The 13,347-nt window shown below is 44.0% G+C and overlaps 1 long non-coding RNA gene across 1 annotated transcript; it reads right to left on the reverse strand.

Moving 5' to 3' along the window:
* Nucleotides 1–71: 71 nt before the first annotated feature.
* On the reverse strand, nt 72–3,966 carry LOC139080509 (uncharacterized). The gene is made up of 2 exons (XR_011535066.1): nt 3,716–3,966; nt 72–990 (listed from the first exon to the last, which is right to left on the reverse strand). It is a non-coding gene; the product is annotated as an uncharacterized lncRNA (long non-coding RNA).
* Between the last annotated feature and the right edge of the window lie 9,381 nt (nt 3,967–13,347).

The raw sequence follows: 13,347 nt of genomic DNA on the forward strand, positions 1-13,347 counted from the left end.
GAATACACAACTATGTACCGGGGGGCTTTGGGGAGAAAAAGGAAAAAATAAAATCTTTAAAAAAAAAAAAAAAAAATTTGCTTTTCTTTTAGAAACGTTCTGTTTTGACAATTTCAGATTTATAGAAAAGTTGCAAGAACAGCATGAAGAATCCTAGGATATCTTTCCCCAAATCTTAACATTTTACTATATTTGCTTTATCTTTTCTCCCTTCTCTTCCCCTCTTTTTAGATAAATATAAATATAGGTATATAATATAGATTTTTTTTCTGAACCATTTGTAAGTTGCAGACACGATGCCTCATTATTCCTAAATACTTATACTTTAGTGTATATTCCTGAGAACAAGGAATTATCTTACATAACTGTAGCATAATTATCAAAACCAGGAAATTAAAATTGCTTCAATATTAATATCTAACATATAGACCTTACTCAAATTTTTCCATGTGTCTCAATCATATCCTTATGGGCAAAGAAAATCCAAGATGCTGTGTTGTGTCCAATTGTCCTGTTTCTTTAGTCTCCATTAATGTGGGACAGTTCTTCAGTCTTCTTTTGATTTCCATGACATTTACATTTTGAAGAGTATAGGTCAGTTATTTTGTAGACTTCCTCTCAGGTGGGGTTTGTGTGATGTTCCCTCATAAGTAGATTCGGGTTATGCCATTTCAGCAGGAATGTCACATTAGTGATGCCGAGTTCTCCCCAGTGCAGCAAATCTGGAGGCACATGCTGGGTCCATTGCTGGCGATGTTGACTTTGATCATTTGGTTAAGAAGTGTCTGCCAGGTTTCTCTATGGTAAAATTACTATTTACCCTTTGTATTTCATAAATATCTTGCGTGGAGCTACTGTGAGACTTTGGAAATATTTGGTTACTCCTCAAAACTTCACGCACTAGGTTCAGCATCCAGCGATGATTCTTGCTTGAGTCAATTATTAATATGATGTTTGCCAAACGGTGATTTTCTTATGCTGTCATTCCTTCTACATTGATAAAAAAATAAAACAAAAACCAACCAAATAAACAAAGGAGGGAGAAGGCAAAGCTTATTATTTTGGTGCATAAAATGTTCCAGGTTTGGCTAGTGGTAGCCATGTCAATCTGACTTCATGTCTTTTTGACTTGTCCCCATCATCTTTGAGCGCTTCCTTACTCTCTGGTACAATATGTTCCAAGCCCAACTTAATTATTGATGGGGTTCAGGGCAGGCTGCCCCAGGATGCACCACTCTGGTATGTGGATTATTTCGAGCTGAAGATGACAAAGGCTCAGAAGACTCAGGAAGAACATTTGACCCTCCCCCTGAAACTGCCTAAAAGAATTTAGCATAGAAGGCCTATTCCGGGACGGAGCTCATACCATATGATAGCTATAGTATAATGTAAAATACGTGTGGTAGAAAGACACCAACAAACCCATTTTTTTGGCCCAGCAAAACCTGTTTAACAAACATTTGCATTTCCATCTCCATGGAAATTGTTTCCCCCCCCTCTGAAATCCCAAATCAATACCCCAACATCCTCCTTGTCTGTAGCTGAAGACATTTAAACAGGCAGCGTTGGCCAGACGGCTGAGTTGCTCAGTTTTTCCTGAGTTTCTCCCATGGATACATGTTATTAAACTTTGCTTGATTCTCTTCTGCTAACCTGCATTTTTGATTATTTGACCAGCCATGAGAACCTTAGGGAAAAGTGGGGGGGAATTCTCCCACTTCCCCTACAGTTTTGGCATAGCCAGCAGGATCTCCACTGGCTGGCAACTTGCCTTCTCTGGCTGGCAGGACTGCTTCCTCCAGGGACCGCTGCAGATGAGGAGATCCTGGGTTGCCTGACGAAAGCTGGCAAAAGGTAAGATTTCTTACCCCATCAGCCTCCCAGAATCTCTATTTGCGGGGTCCAGTGGAAGCAAGTGGCGAGAATTTTTTTCTCTTGCTAAATTTAGATTGGCAAGAGAAAACATTTGGGAAACGTTTCTTGTGCAAGTCTGGTAAATTTGGTACAGTACTCTTGGCTTTATTGCTCCTCTTCCTCCCTGAGATAGCCACTGTGTTTTTTCTTTTGTGTCTTGTGTCATAAGAAGGAAATACCATAGGGTAGGACGCAGGCATAGGCCCTATAAGCCTGTTATCCAGGCTGGCCCCACAGGCTGGCGAGTTTGCAGTCTCACCAGACTGGTGTCTATCTAGACAAACTGCTGTGGGTTAACATGCACGTGAAGTGAAAGCTATTGCTTAGGGCATCTCGGAAACCAAAAAGCCCGCAAATTTGGTGGGCGTGGGTCAAGTCGTTAAGAGCCATTAGGGTGCTCACCATCTCAAGAAGTCTCCTGTGGAAGAATGGATCGGGGTAGATGACACAGGTCCCCCACTGACTTCGAGAAAACATCCATGCAACAATGAGATACTCTATAAAACCATACACATTCCCCAACCCTGCAGCATCTCCCTCCTAGGTATTATTCTGGCTCCAAGAGATCCAAGGCTTAGCTAAAGCTGTCATTGGGCATATAAGAAAAAAACACGATAAGGTTTTCCCTCCCATCTTCGTCTATGTCTTGAGAGCTTGGCTTCTTGACCAGTGCAAATATTCTCCTTGGTCTCCATCATACGGCAGGTGCATTTACCAGGGTGCACCTTGACGGCCAGTCAAATAGACTGGGTTTCCGAGCTCTCTCTCTGTTCTGCTATGCCAAGCTCTCAGGGGAATCTGCTATAAAGGGTCCAGTCCATAAGGGCCTTTATCTTCTCAACCTTCGTTACTTGATCGTGCTGGAAAAATCCCATTCCAGTAGCACTGGTATCACAGATTAGCAGGTCTGGGACTGAAGGCGTCCCAGGCTCTCATGGGAGACTGGAGACACTGTTTTCACTACACCATCCCTACCACCAGTGCAATGAAGGTCTTTCCTTTTTCTGACTATTTCTGGGAGTACACTTTGGGATCGTGGGGGCCACATCATCTGCGTCCTCTCCAGGGACCCCTCTTAGAGATTTATTCTAAGCCCGGAAAGTTATCTCTGGGTCTTTCCTTTAAAAGGCTTACTGGAGAGGAAGATGGGCACGGATGTTAGCTCAGGGCCAGCCTTCCTCAGCAGAAAGAGGAGGATTGGCAGTAGTTAGCTCAGGGCTAATCTTCCTCAAAAAAAAAAAAAAATAATAAGGCTTATTGGATTGAGTCACTATTGGAATAAATATACAAATGGAGATCCCAGTCGTCAATGGCCAGACGATGGATGGATCTTTTGAATTGGAAAAATTTCCATGTTTGAAAAATATTTTAGAGAGCTCTCATAACAAGCAGCTGCCTTATTGGTATTTATAGGAAGATCAAATTGAAAAGAAACCCCCCAAAATATAATAGCTAGCCTTAGGGAATCTTTTAATAAAATGAAAGAACAGAAGTCAGACTTAGAACAAAGATTAAGAGGCAAATTTAATGAAAATTCCCCTTCTCCTCCCTCCTACGCTCCCCTATATCCCCAGCTCCCTGTCCCTGATTCCCCGGAAGATCTTTTGCGTCTCTGGGCCCCTGGTTCAAACCCTCCCCCTCAGGACTCAGCTCCTCAGCCGGCTCCTCAGCCAGTTCCCTTGGATCTTAGAACGCCAACTTCTCCAAAGGGCATTCAGCTGCCTGTTTTAACTTCTCTCTCTTTAGAAGACTTACGGGGGGCACTCAGGCCTGACCTCCTAGAGAGAGGTATACAGGTTACCTGTGTAAATGCTGAAAGCCGGGAAGTGAATTCAGCAGAAAAAGCCAGGAAAGGCAGAAAGGTTCCCTCTGCTGTCCCTTACAACTCCTCCTACTTTCCAGGGCTCTGTCATCAGGCTCTGCCAGCTTCAGGGGTTCCTATGCAGCGTCCATTGCAGATGTCTCCTGGACCTCTGCTGCAGAGAATTCGCGTCCCCTGGACAGCACCCAATCTATTAAATTATAAACCTCTCCTTCCTCCATTATCAGAAGGTCGTACTAAATTTAGAGAGGAATTAGAAAGATCAGTGGCTCTTCATAACCCCACCCACAGAGATCTGGACTGGCTGCTGATGGACGTTCTTCCGGCCCCTGATTACACTGTAGTTATCAGACGGGCCAGATGACCCCCTGCAGAAAACCCTCCTCACAGGGGAAATAGATGGCCAGACCCTCTACGGGTCCTGCACATGACCAGGAAGTGGCCCTGCTAGAGGCTGGTATTCAAAGTTTAGTGGGAGCAACTTCAGAGGCATTTCCTCCTAAAGTTAATTGGTCAAAAATTGAATTATGCACTCAGAAGGAAGGGGGACATGCAAAAGCCTTTGTTGAACATTTTATAACTTTCAAACTTTATAAACTTTCAAAGGCACACTGCATTAAACCTGGAAGCCCCAGAACATAGGAATCTCCTAATTTCTGCTTTAGTTGGAAATTTTCTTCTTGATATAAAAAAACAAATTCAAAGCAGTGTGGTTGCTCCGTCAGTGCAATCACTAAGCGTAATAATGGAGGCTGCTACACAATTCTCTGCAAATAGTCAGCAGGAAAGTAAAAGAAAAAGAATTAAAGGCAACTCTTCTCACCTTACAGGTTGAATGTTTTGAGAAGCAAAAGGCAACTCTGAGAGTAAACTAAAGCCACTCAGAGGCCTCCCTATTGGTCTCCAGACAATTGCAGGTGTTGCAAGAAGCCAGGGCGCTGGAAAAGAGAATGTCCCAGTCTTAAGAGAAACGAAAGTTTAAAAAATGTCCTCGCTTGGCCCCAGAACCCCCAGAAGGCTGGTTTTTCCCCTCCTGGGGGCATTTCTCCCTTAAATGATGGGCTCAGCCTGATCCTCAGTCACACCCCTGAGCCACCATTAACCTTAAAATAGAGGATCCGGAACTGGATTTTTTAGTTGATACTGGTGCAAATTTTCCTACTATCCATTTGGAGGATTTATCTCTGCCTGTCACCTCTGAGTCTATTCAAGCTGTTGGAGTCCCTGGGCAGCCTATTTCGTTGCCCATATCAGCGCACTCCAATATCTTTAGGTCCCCTTAACACTCATCCTGCCTGTCTAGTCTCTGACTGTCCACCAGCAAACCTCTTTGGCAGAGATTTGTTACGTAAATTTAATGCCTCTATAAATTGTAATGAAAAAGGTGTTTTTATCTCCTTTCCCTCTGATCAAACCCCAAGTCTCCTACTTTCCTTGCTACAGACTTGTCCTGATTTGAATTCTTCTGAAGAGGATGAGTCTTTAACAGAGGTCCCAATTAGTCTCTGGGCTACACAGGAGAATGAGGTAGGATTGTTGCTTAGTGCAGAACCCGTGCACATCACCTGGAAGAATAATAAACTATTTCCATCAGTAGACCAATGCCCGCTCTCCAGAGATGCAGAGTGAGGAATTGAACCCATAATAGACTCCCTTTTGCAACCGGGTGTACTAATTTTTACTTCCTCACCCTGTAACACTCCAATCTTGCCCATAAAAAAAAGAAGGCAAATTTTACTCAGACAGGAATGAAATCTATAGATTTGTACAAGACCATAAAAAGCCATAAACTCTTTTGTAATTCCTCGGCATCCCATGGTCCCTAATCCAGCTGTCATCCTGACCTCAATACCTGCTGCTGCAGCCTGGTTTACAGGTGTTGACCTCTGCTCAGTTTTCTTTTCAATCCCGTTACACCCAGACTCACAATTTCTTTTTGCATTTACATGTGAAGGGAGACAGTTAACGTGAACTCGCATACCTCAGGGATATTGTGAGTCCCCTCAATATTTTCCCAGGTCCTTAAAGCTGACTTGGATTCTGTAGCCCTTACTCAAGGCTCCACTCTTGTTCAATATGTGGATGACCTTCTACTCTGTAATCAGACTGAGCAGGGAGCCCTTACAGACCCCTCATTCTCCTGAAGGCACTCGCTGAATGAGGCCATAAAGCTTCCAGATCTAAACTTCAGTGGGTGCAAACGACTATTACCTACCTAGGGCATGACATATCTCAAGGCATTCAAAAGCCAACCCCCAAACGCCTTGAGTTAATTTTGTCCATCCTTCTCCCCAAAACGAAAAAACAGTTATGTACATTTCTAGGAGCAGCTGGTTACTGCCGCCAATGGGTTCCTAATTTTGCAGCCCTTGCTAAACCCCTGTATGCTCTTCTCCCAGATATCACCCCAGAGCCTATCTCCTGGCCTTCAGAGGCACTAAACTCCTTTGAAACCTTAAAATTAGCTTTGTCCATGCCTCCAGCTCTCAGCTTACGTAATTTTGACAAACCTTTCCATCTACACTGTCATGGAAATGATGGAATTGCTACAGGCACTCGAGGACAATCTTTTTCCTCTCAGATGCCCTATAGCATATTTCTCACACCAACTAGACCTTGTGGCACCAGGTATGCCCTCATGCTTACACACAGTGGCCACAGCTGCTACCTTGATTGACAAAGCCAGTACTTTAACATTAGGGTCACCCATTCATCTCTATGCTCCCCATGCTGTGTCCACTGTTTTGCAAGTTCATAGGACACAACATCTCTACATGGCAATAGACCATCTGTGAGCAGACTCTTTTGACTAACCCTTCCATCTTCTTATGTTGTTGTAACCCTTTAAATCCAGCTACTTTACTGCCCCTTCCTGATGATGGAAAGCCCCACTCCATCCCATGTGATTGCCCTGCAACTATAGAAATGGTCTCAAAGCCACGAGAGGATCTCTTGGACATCCCTTTAGACAATCCAGACTTAATTCTGTTTTGTGATGGCTCCCGTAAATGAAATTTCTGGGGAAACATAATGACTGGTTATGCCATAGTTCCCCACAAGAAATGCTTGCAGCTTATTCTCTGCCCACTGTAAAATCAGCCCAAGCTGCTGAACTCATAGGTCTTACTAGAGTTTGCACATTAGGAAAAGAGAAACTGTCACTATTTACACAGACTCCAGATATGCTTTCGGAGTCTGCCACATGGTTGGCACAGTTTGGAAATCCTGTGGATTCTTAACTTCTGCAGGAACTCCTATTGCTAATGGACACTTAGTCGCAGCCTTATTACGACCTATTCACCTCCTTTCTAAAATTGCTGTTGTTCATTCTTCATCCCACACTAATGAGACTGATGTCACACCTTTAGGAAATGACAGGGCTGACAGAGCTGCTAAACATGTGTTACTGCACAAAGGGCATGCTCTGCTCGCTGCAAGACAAAAGCCAGTCATCAAGAGGTAAGATGGTGGCAAAGGAAGGGCATTTTATAACAGCTTGCTAGCAAGAGGGAAGATTGCCGACCAATGTCCCAAAGAACCATCCTTAAAGGGGGCACAGAATCTTAAAGCAGTTATATAGGCCAGTGGGTTATAGGGGAGGGGGTCAGGAATGCTGACGCAGGAGTCGCCACACCTGATCTTTCAGTTGTCATTGATGATGGCTATCAGCATAGACTCTTTGTCCAGGGGTGATCACATTCCTAAGGAATTCAAAAAAACAAGGTCACTGCCTTATTGCAGCTAGGAGGTACATACACAAGCAGGGGTCATAAAATCTAGAGAGCAGGTGGCTCTCCTGGAGGGTGCCTATCCAACTGGGTTAGTTAGTCAGAGGTCATTCAAAGTTACAATATGTTTTCTTTCCCACAATATGGCTTCCCTTATGTTGACCTTGTGTTGAGCTAGTATCACATGCAGCTGACAAAAGACCCCTCTATCATTTTTCCACCCAGTTTCTAAACCTGCCTTTACCCTGACTGATATTATTAACTATCAGCCAAATGCCCCACAATCTGAAAAAGAAAATAGGATACAAAAGGGTGCCAAACAATTATCAGATGGATTATATATTGGGCCAAATAGACTCCCTGTAGTTCATTTTCTTTTGACTTTTTGGCTTGCACTTATCTCCCAGCAAATGGGACATATGTGCAAATGGGGGACAGTTAAGGAACTAAAAGACAATTGGTTTTACCGTCGCATCCATAAAATTTCTGAGCAAAGTATTTCCCAGTGCACTGCCTGCAAATCTTACCAAGTTTCTGGGAGTAACCAGCAAACCCCGGGAAGCCCTCCCAGGCCCACGCCGCCCTGTGCGGCACTCCAAAGGACTTTCTAGACTTGTCCCCAGCCTTAGGCTGTTCTCACTGTTTGGTTGCCATCTGCATGGTTAGTGGATGCACTGAATGCTATCCAGCTAGAGATGCAGACGCCACAACAGTGGGAAAGAAATGAATAACCGCGGTTCTTCCTCGTTTTGGCATCCCTTTGCGGATTGGATCAGACCAAGGAAATCATTTTACAGCAGAGATAAACCAGTTGCTTGTAAAAATTCTGGGGTACTCATTAAAATTTCATTCCCCGTATCGCCCTCAGTCATCAGGGCAAGTGGAATGTAAAAATCTAGACATAAAAAGGACAGTAGGAAAGGTCTGCCAAGAGACTGGACTTAAATGGCCAGAAGCTCTGCCCTTGGCCCATGTAAAGATTTGAAATACTCCAAATAGGAGACACGGATTAACTCCTTTTGAAAGAGTTTTTTGACACCTGATGCCTATGGCATCTCTAAACCTTCCATTCCTGGGTTAAATGAACATTATGGGAACTTAAGGGAACAATTTGTTGCTATGACTAGCTATATACAGAAATTAACTAGTCTACTTGAAGCATATCATCAACAGGTCAAAGAGGCACGGCCCCCACTTTCTGACAAGCCTTGCCATCCCTTTTGACTAGGAGATCGAGGTACATCAAGATCTCTAGAAGAAAACACACGTTGTCAGCTCACTGGGAAGGACCTTATGAAGTCCTACTCACCACCTACACTGCCGTCAAAATAAAGGAAAAATCTTCATGGATCCATGCAAGCCATGCCAAAATAGACCCAGGACATCACTCTCAAGACAAATGGGAGACAGTCCCCATGGGTGACCTTAAACTAAGGATTTCCAGGGCCAATACCCAGGCCCTAGATGCAGCCAGCCTCATGAAGCAGACAGCTTTTCCCAAGATCATGGATCAAGAAACCTTGCTTACACCTTTTTCTCCCTCTTGCATTTAAAAACTCCCTACACACTCACACACAAACTATTAGTGAATATGTATTCCTTTTAATCACTTATTAGAAAGTTGACTGGAGAGTGCTGGTCTCTATCTACCCTACTTCCCCTCTCTACGTCTCCACTATGGGCTCTTTTCCAACCTGTGTCTTGCTCTTATCCTCTCTTTTTCAACAGGTCGAGCTCAGACCAAACACCCCTTATGCTAGTTTATCAAGCGTTGGCCACACTATACTTATTTCCAGGACTGGGGAATTGGTTTAATGGAGTGTGCAGACATGTGCTACGATTTGTTCTTTTCTGCTTATTTATCCTCATTCTAATCTATGTTCTTCTCTCTCTTTGCAGATTTCTTATCACTCAGCTACTAACTCGATTTCTCTCTCCACAGTCACCAGCTCAGCTTTTAATATGTGAAACTTCCAGGGAAGTTCCAGAGGAGAGAACTGCTGGGGTTCAGGGCAGGCTGCCTCAGTATGCGCCACATTGATATGTGGATTATTTCGAGCTGAAGACAATAAAGGCTCAGAAGACTCAGGAAGAACATTGGAGCTTCCCCACAAACTGCCTAAAAGAATTTAGCATAGAAGGCCTATTCCGGGACGGAGCTCATACCATGTGATAGCTATAGTATAAAGTAAAATAGGTGTGATAGAAAGACACCAACAAACCCATTTTTTTGGCCCAGCAAAACCTGTTTAACAAACATTTGCATTTCCATCTCCATGGAAATTGTCTTCCTCCCTCTGAAATCCCAAATCAATACCCCAACATCCTCCTTGTCTGTAGCTGAAGATATTTATTCAGGCAGCGTTGGCCAGACGGCTGAGTTGCTCAGTTTTCCCTGAGTTTCTCCCATGTATACACGATATTAAACTTTGTTTGATTTTCTCCTGCTAACCTGCTTTTTTGCTTATTTGACCAGCCATAAGAACCTTAAGGGAAAGAGTGCGGGGGGGGGGGGGGGCGGAATTCTCCCACCTCCCCTGCACTATCATTCTTCCTCTGACCTTCACCCTGACATCTAAGTGCTGCTGAAGAACACTACTCAGCGAGCAGCCATCCAACTACTTTTATGCAGTTAATTGGCATGCCCTTTCTTCACAATGATGCTTTCAAATCTCCTCTCGCTATAAACTCCCCACTCTATTTCTTCCCTCCCACACGTACCAGACGATCTTATTTACCATGAGAAACTCTTGAAAGATTTGCCTGTTTCCTCATTAACAGTTTATTCCCGCCTTCTCTACTACGTCTTGTCCTGCCCCCACTCCCCCAACTACTCTAAAGTCACTGATGACTTCCACGTTGCTAGATCAAAGCGACACTTTTCCAGTCCCTGTCTAATTTCTCATTCCTCTTGGCATTCAATATAAAATGACCTCCTCGAGACACTCTTCTTTTGGCTGAGCTGGGCTTTTAATATTCTTTAACTTTATCCCGAATGCACACACAAGGTGTTCCGATAGAGACAGCGTTCTTATTGAATATCCCACAGTAAATAACATGTGCATTACTCCCCTTCTCAGTCTTCCCCCTGGGGTGACATGGTGAGATCTGGTCAATTGCCCTGCACCAGTAGGTGAAGGACAGAAGACTGACTTTCCCTGCTGCTTGTGAAAGGGCAGGGTCAGCTGCCCTCCTCTCCTGGGAAGGCTCTCCTCCTTACTCCAGCCCTTTGGTATGTACATAAAATCTCTCCAGGAGCCAGACCTAGAGACCTCTCCAACTTCCTGGGCCTCATTCCTCCTTGAAATGTAAATACCTAGGGAGACAGTGCACCTCAGAGGACCTACTCTGGGCTGTAACTATTTGGTTCTCCTAGGGATTATTATTAATCCTTGCAGCTCAGGGCAATTAACTAGACAAATGGCTGAACATCTAACTCTCACCCTGCATGAAGCATCTTATAGGGTTAGGGTTTTTCACAGAATCACCAAGAAATCCCAGGAAATTTTATTTCCCCATAATTCCACCCCTCGGTCCTGAGAGAGTTTTAGCCCCTGGGGAATTTTCCTAATGTTAAGGCAAATAATCCATAATCAATCTATAAATCAAAACTTGGGGTGAGTTTATTATGAGCCAGGTCTGAGGACTATAGCCCAGGGGACTTCCTTCTCCAAGGATGGAAGCACACCAAAGAAGTGGGCTGTACAGAGTGGTTGTGTATGTACATCGCATATGACAGGAAAATCCCTTTTAAAACAGTCATAAGATTGCTTTGCTAGCATAGCAGGTCAGTAATTCATCCTTAGTTTCCAGGAAGAGATGCTTATCCCTAAGGAAATGCCGATATGGGGGAAACCGACTCCTTATCTTTAAGGGCATCATTCTTGGCTTTGGGACATTGTAAATGTTTAAAGCAGATGTACAATGCATGCTCACCAGACCACATCAGGCCTTTCCAGAAGAACAGGCTCAAGCTGAATTAGTTTTAAACCAAATGGCTTCCTCATAAATTCCAATATATCTTAGTGTTTTTCATTCATTTATCATTAAGTGTTTGCCACAACACCAACCACTCTAACATGTCAAACTTAAATTGGCATTAGTGGTCACCAAATCCTTATGGCTTATCTTAGGCAGCATTTAATCAGGACTATGATCAGCTGGACCCTGAGCAACAGAAAGAGATGAACCTGTAGCCTTGGTCTCAGCAAAACAGCCAAGATGTCAGATTCAGGCATCTAAATGAGTCCTCAAAAGCATTAGGGTCTCTCTTGGAAAGCCAGGTGGCTTCCTCCTCATGTTTCTGTATTAACCTTTTCTCCCTGGCCCAAGGTACATATCCAAGGACAGCTACCTATGCTAATAGTTTGCACAGACTTGGCCTCTGCCTGTAAGGAAGGAATCTAGGGCAAACTCTGTTATTCATGTAACAATAGCCAGTGAATTAAAACTCACTTGCATGCCTTTTAGGCTGAAGTGAAGTCACTGTTCACTTCAGCAAAAGTCAGGGACAAAAGCCTTTCCAATGGAATATCTCCCAAAGTAGGTAAACCACCCACAGTGTACATGTCTCGGGGCTATGTGCACAAACGGGTGTTTCCTTCAGCATTTGAATGTTTCTGATAAACGTCCCTATGTGTAAATCATAGTGTTTTCACTAGAGAGCCAAGTTACCGCCTGCCTTTCCCACACACAACACAGGATTCTCAGAGGACACGCATGACTCCCCAGGAAATAGAGTGTCCAGTTGTTAGGAGCTGCGAGCTGGGCATAGATGAGTCAGGCAGCACAGTGGACAGGGCCCCAGCACGGCCTCCACCTCCCAGTGACAAGGAAAGTTGAGTGCCACCTTCCCCGGAGTTCAGTCTGAATAACTGAGGTCAGTTCAGCCCTGCTTTCAGTGGGGCTGCCTGAAGGCAGGCAGTTTCAAGCAGGTCTGCTGGCCCTCGTTGGGGAGGGGAAACTTTACCCCCATCCCTCTTGGATCTTTTGACTGGTCTAATAATTAAATTGACACAAGACAGAGTAATTGGGGGGTGGGGGGGGGGCAGAAATTTGATTTCATATGTACGGAGGTCTCATAGATATGGGACACAAGTAGTGAGCAAAGCTAAAGTTTAGTTAAGAAAACTAAAGTGTTTCTTTAGATAAAGAAGCAACAAATTTGTGAAGAACTGACAAGACAAAGAAACTTAGGCTTGGGTGCTAATTAGTGAAGAAAGTTAGCAGAGCTTGTTTACATAGCCTCCTCTGCCCTGAATTCTGGATCTCTGGCACTAAGGATGTCCTGCTACTTCCTGGTGCAGGGGGGCTACTTTTCACATGGGAGATTTATTTCCTGTTCTCAGGGGGAAAGAGACGAGCATCAGAGTGTCCTTCTTGCACCGGTTGTTTCTTAAGTAGCATTAATTCAAAATGACCAATATGCCACTTTGGCATTTTTGGGGCAGCCTGCCCTGAGCCCCATCAGCTTCCTCTTCTGAAACTTTCCTGGCACTTTTGCATATTAAAAGCTGAGCCAGTGGCTTTGGAGAGAATAATCAGGTTAGTAGCTGAGTGGTAAGAAATCTACAAAGGGAGTAAAGAACATGGACTAGAATGAGGATGAACAAACAGAAAAGAACAAATTGAAACACATTTCCCCATAGCCCATTAAACCAGTCTCCCAACCCTGGAATAGATCAGTCCAATGAACAGGCTCTGCTTCATTTATCTCATGGAAAGTGTTAACCTTCTTTTTTTGACAGACGTAAGTTACACACTACTTGTCCTGTTTCATTTACACAAAAGCAACCTTTTCCACCAGTGATCACACCAGCACCTCCTTGCTGGGTAGTCAGTGTATCTAGGGCAGGACAATTTTGGAGCACAACAGGGGCTAAG

This window comes from Equus przewalskii, chromosome 30, assembly GCF_037783145.1.
Source record: "Equus przewalskii isolate Varuska chromosome 30, EquPr2, whole genome shotgun sequence".
In the NCBI taxonomy this organism is placed as follows: Eukaryota; Metazoa; Chordata; class Mammalia; order Perissodactyla; family Equidae; genus Equus; species Equus przewalskii.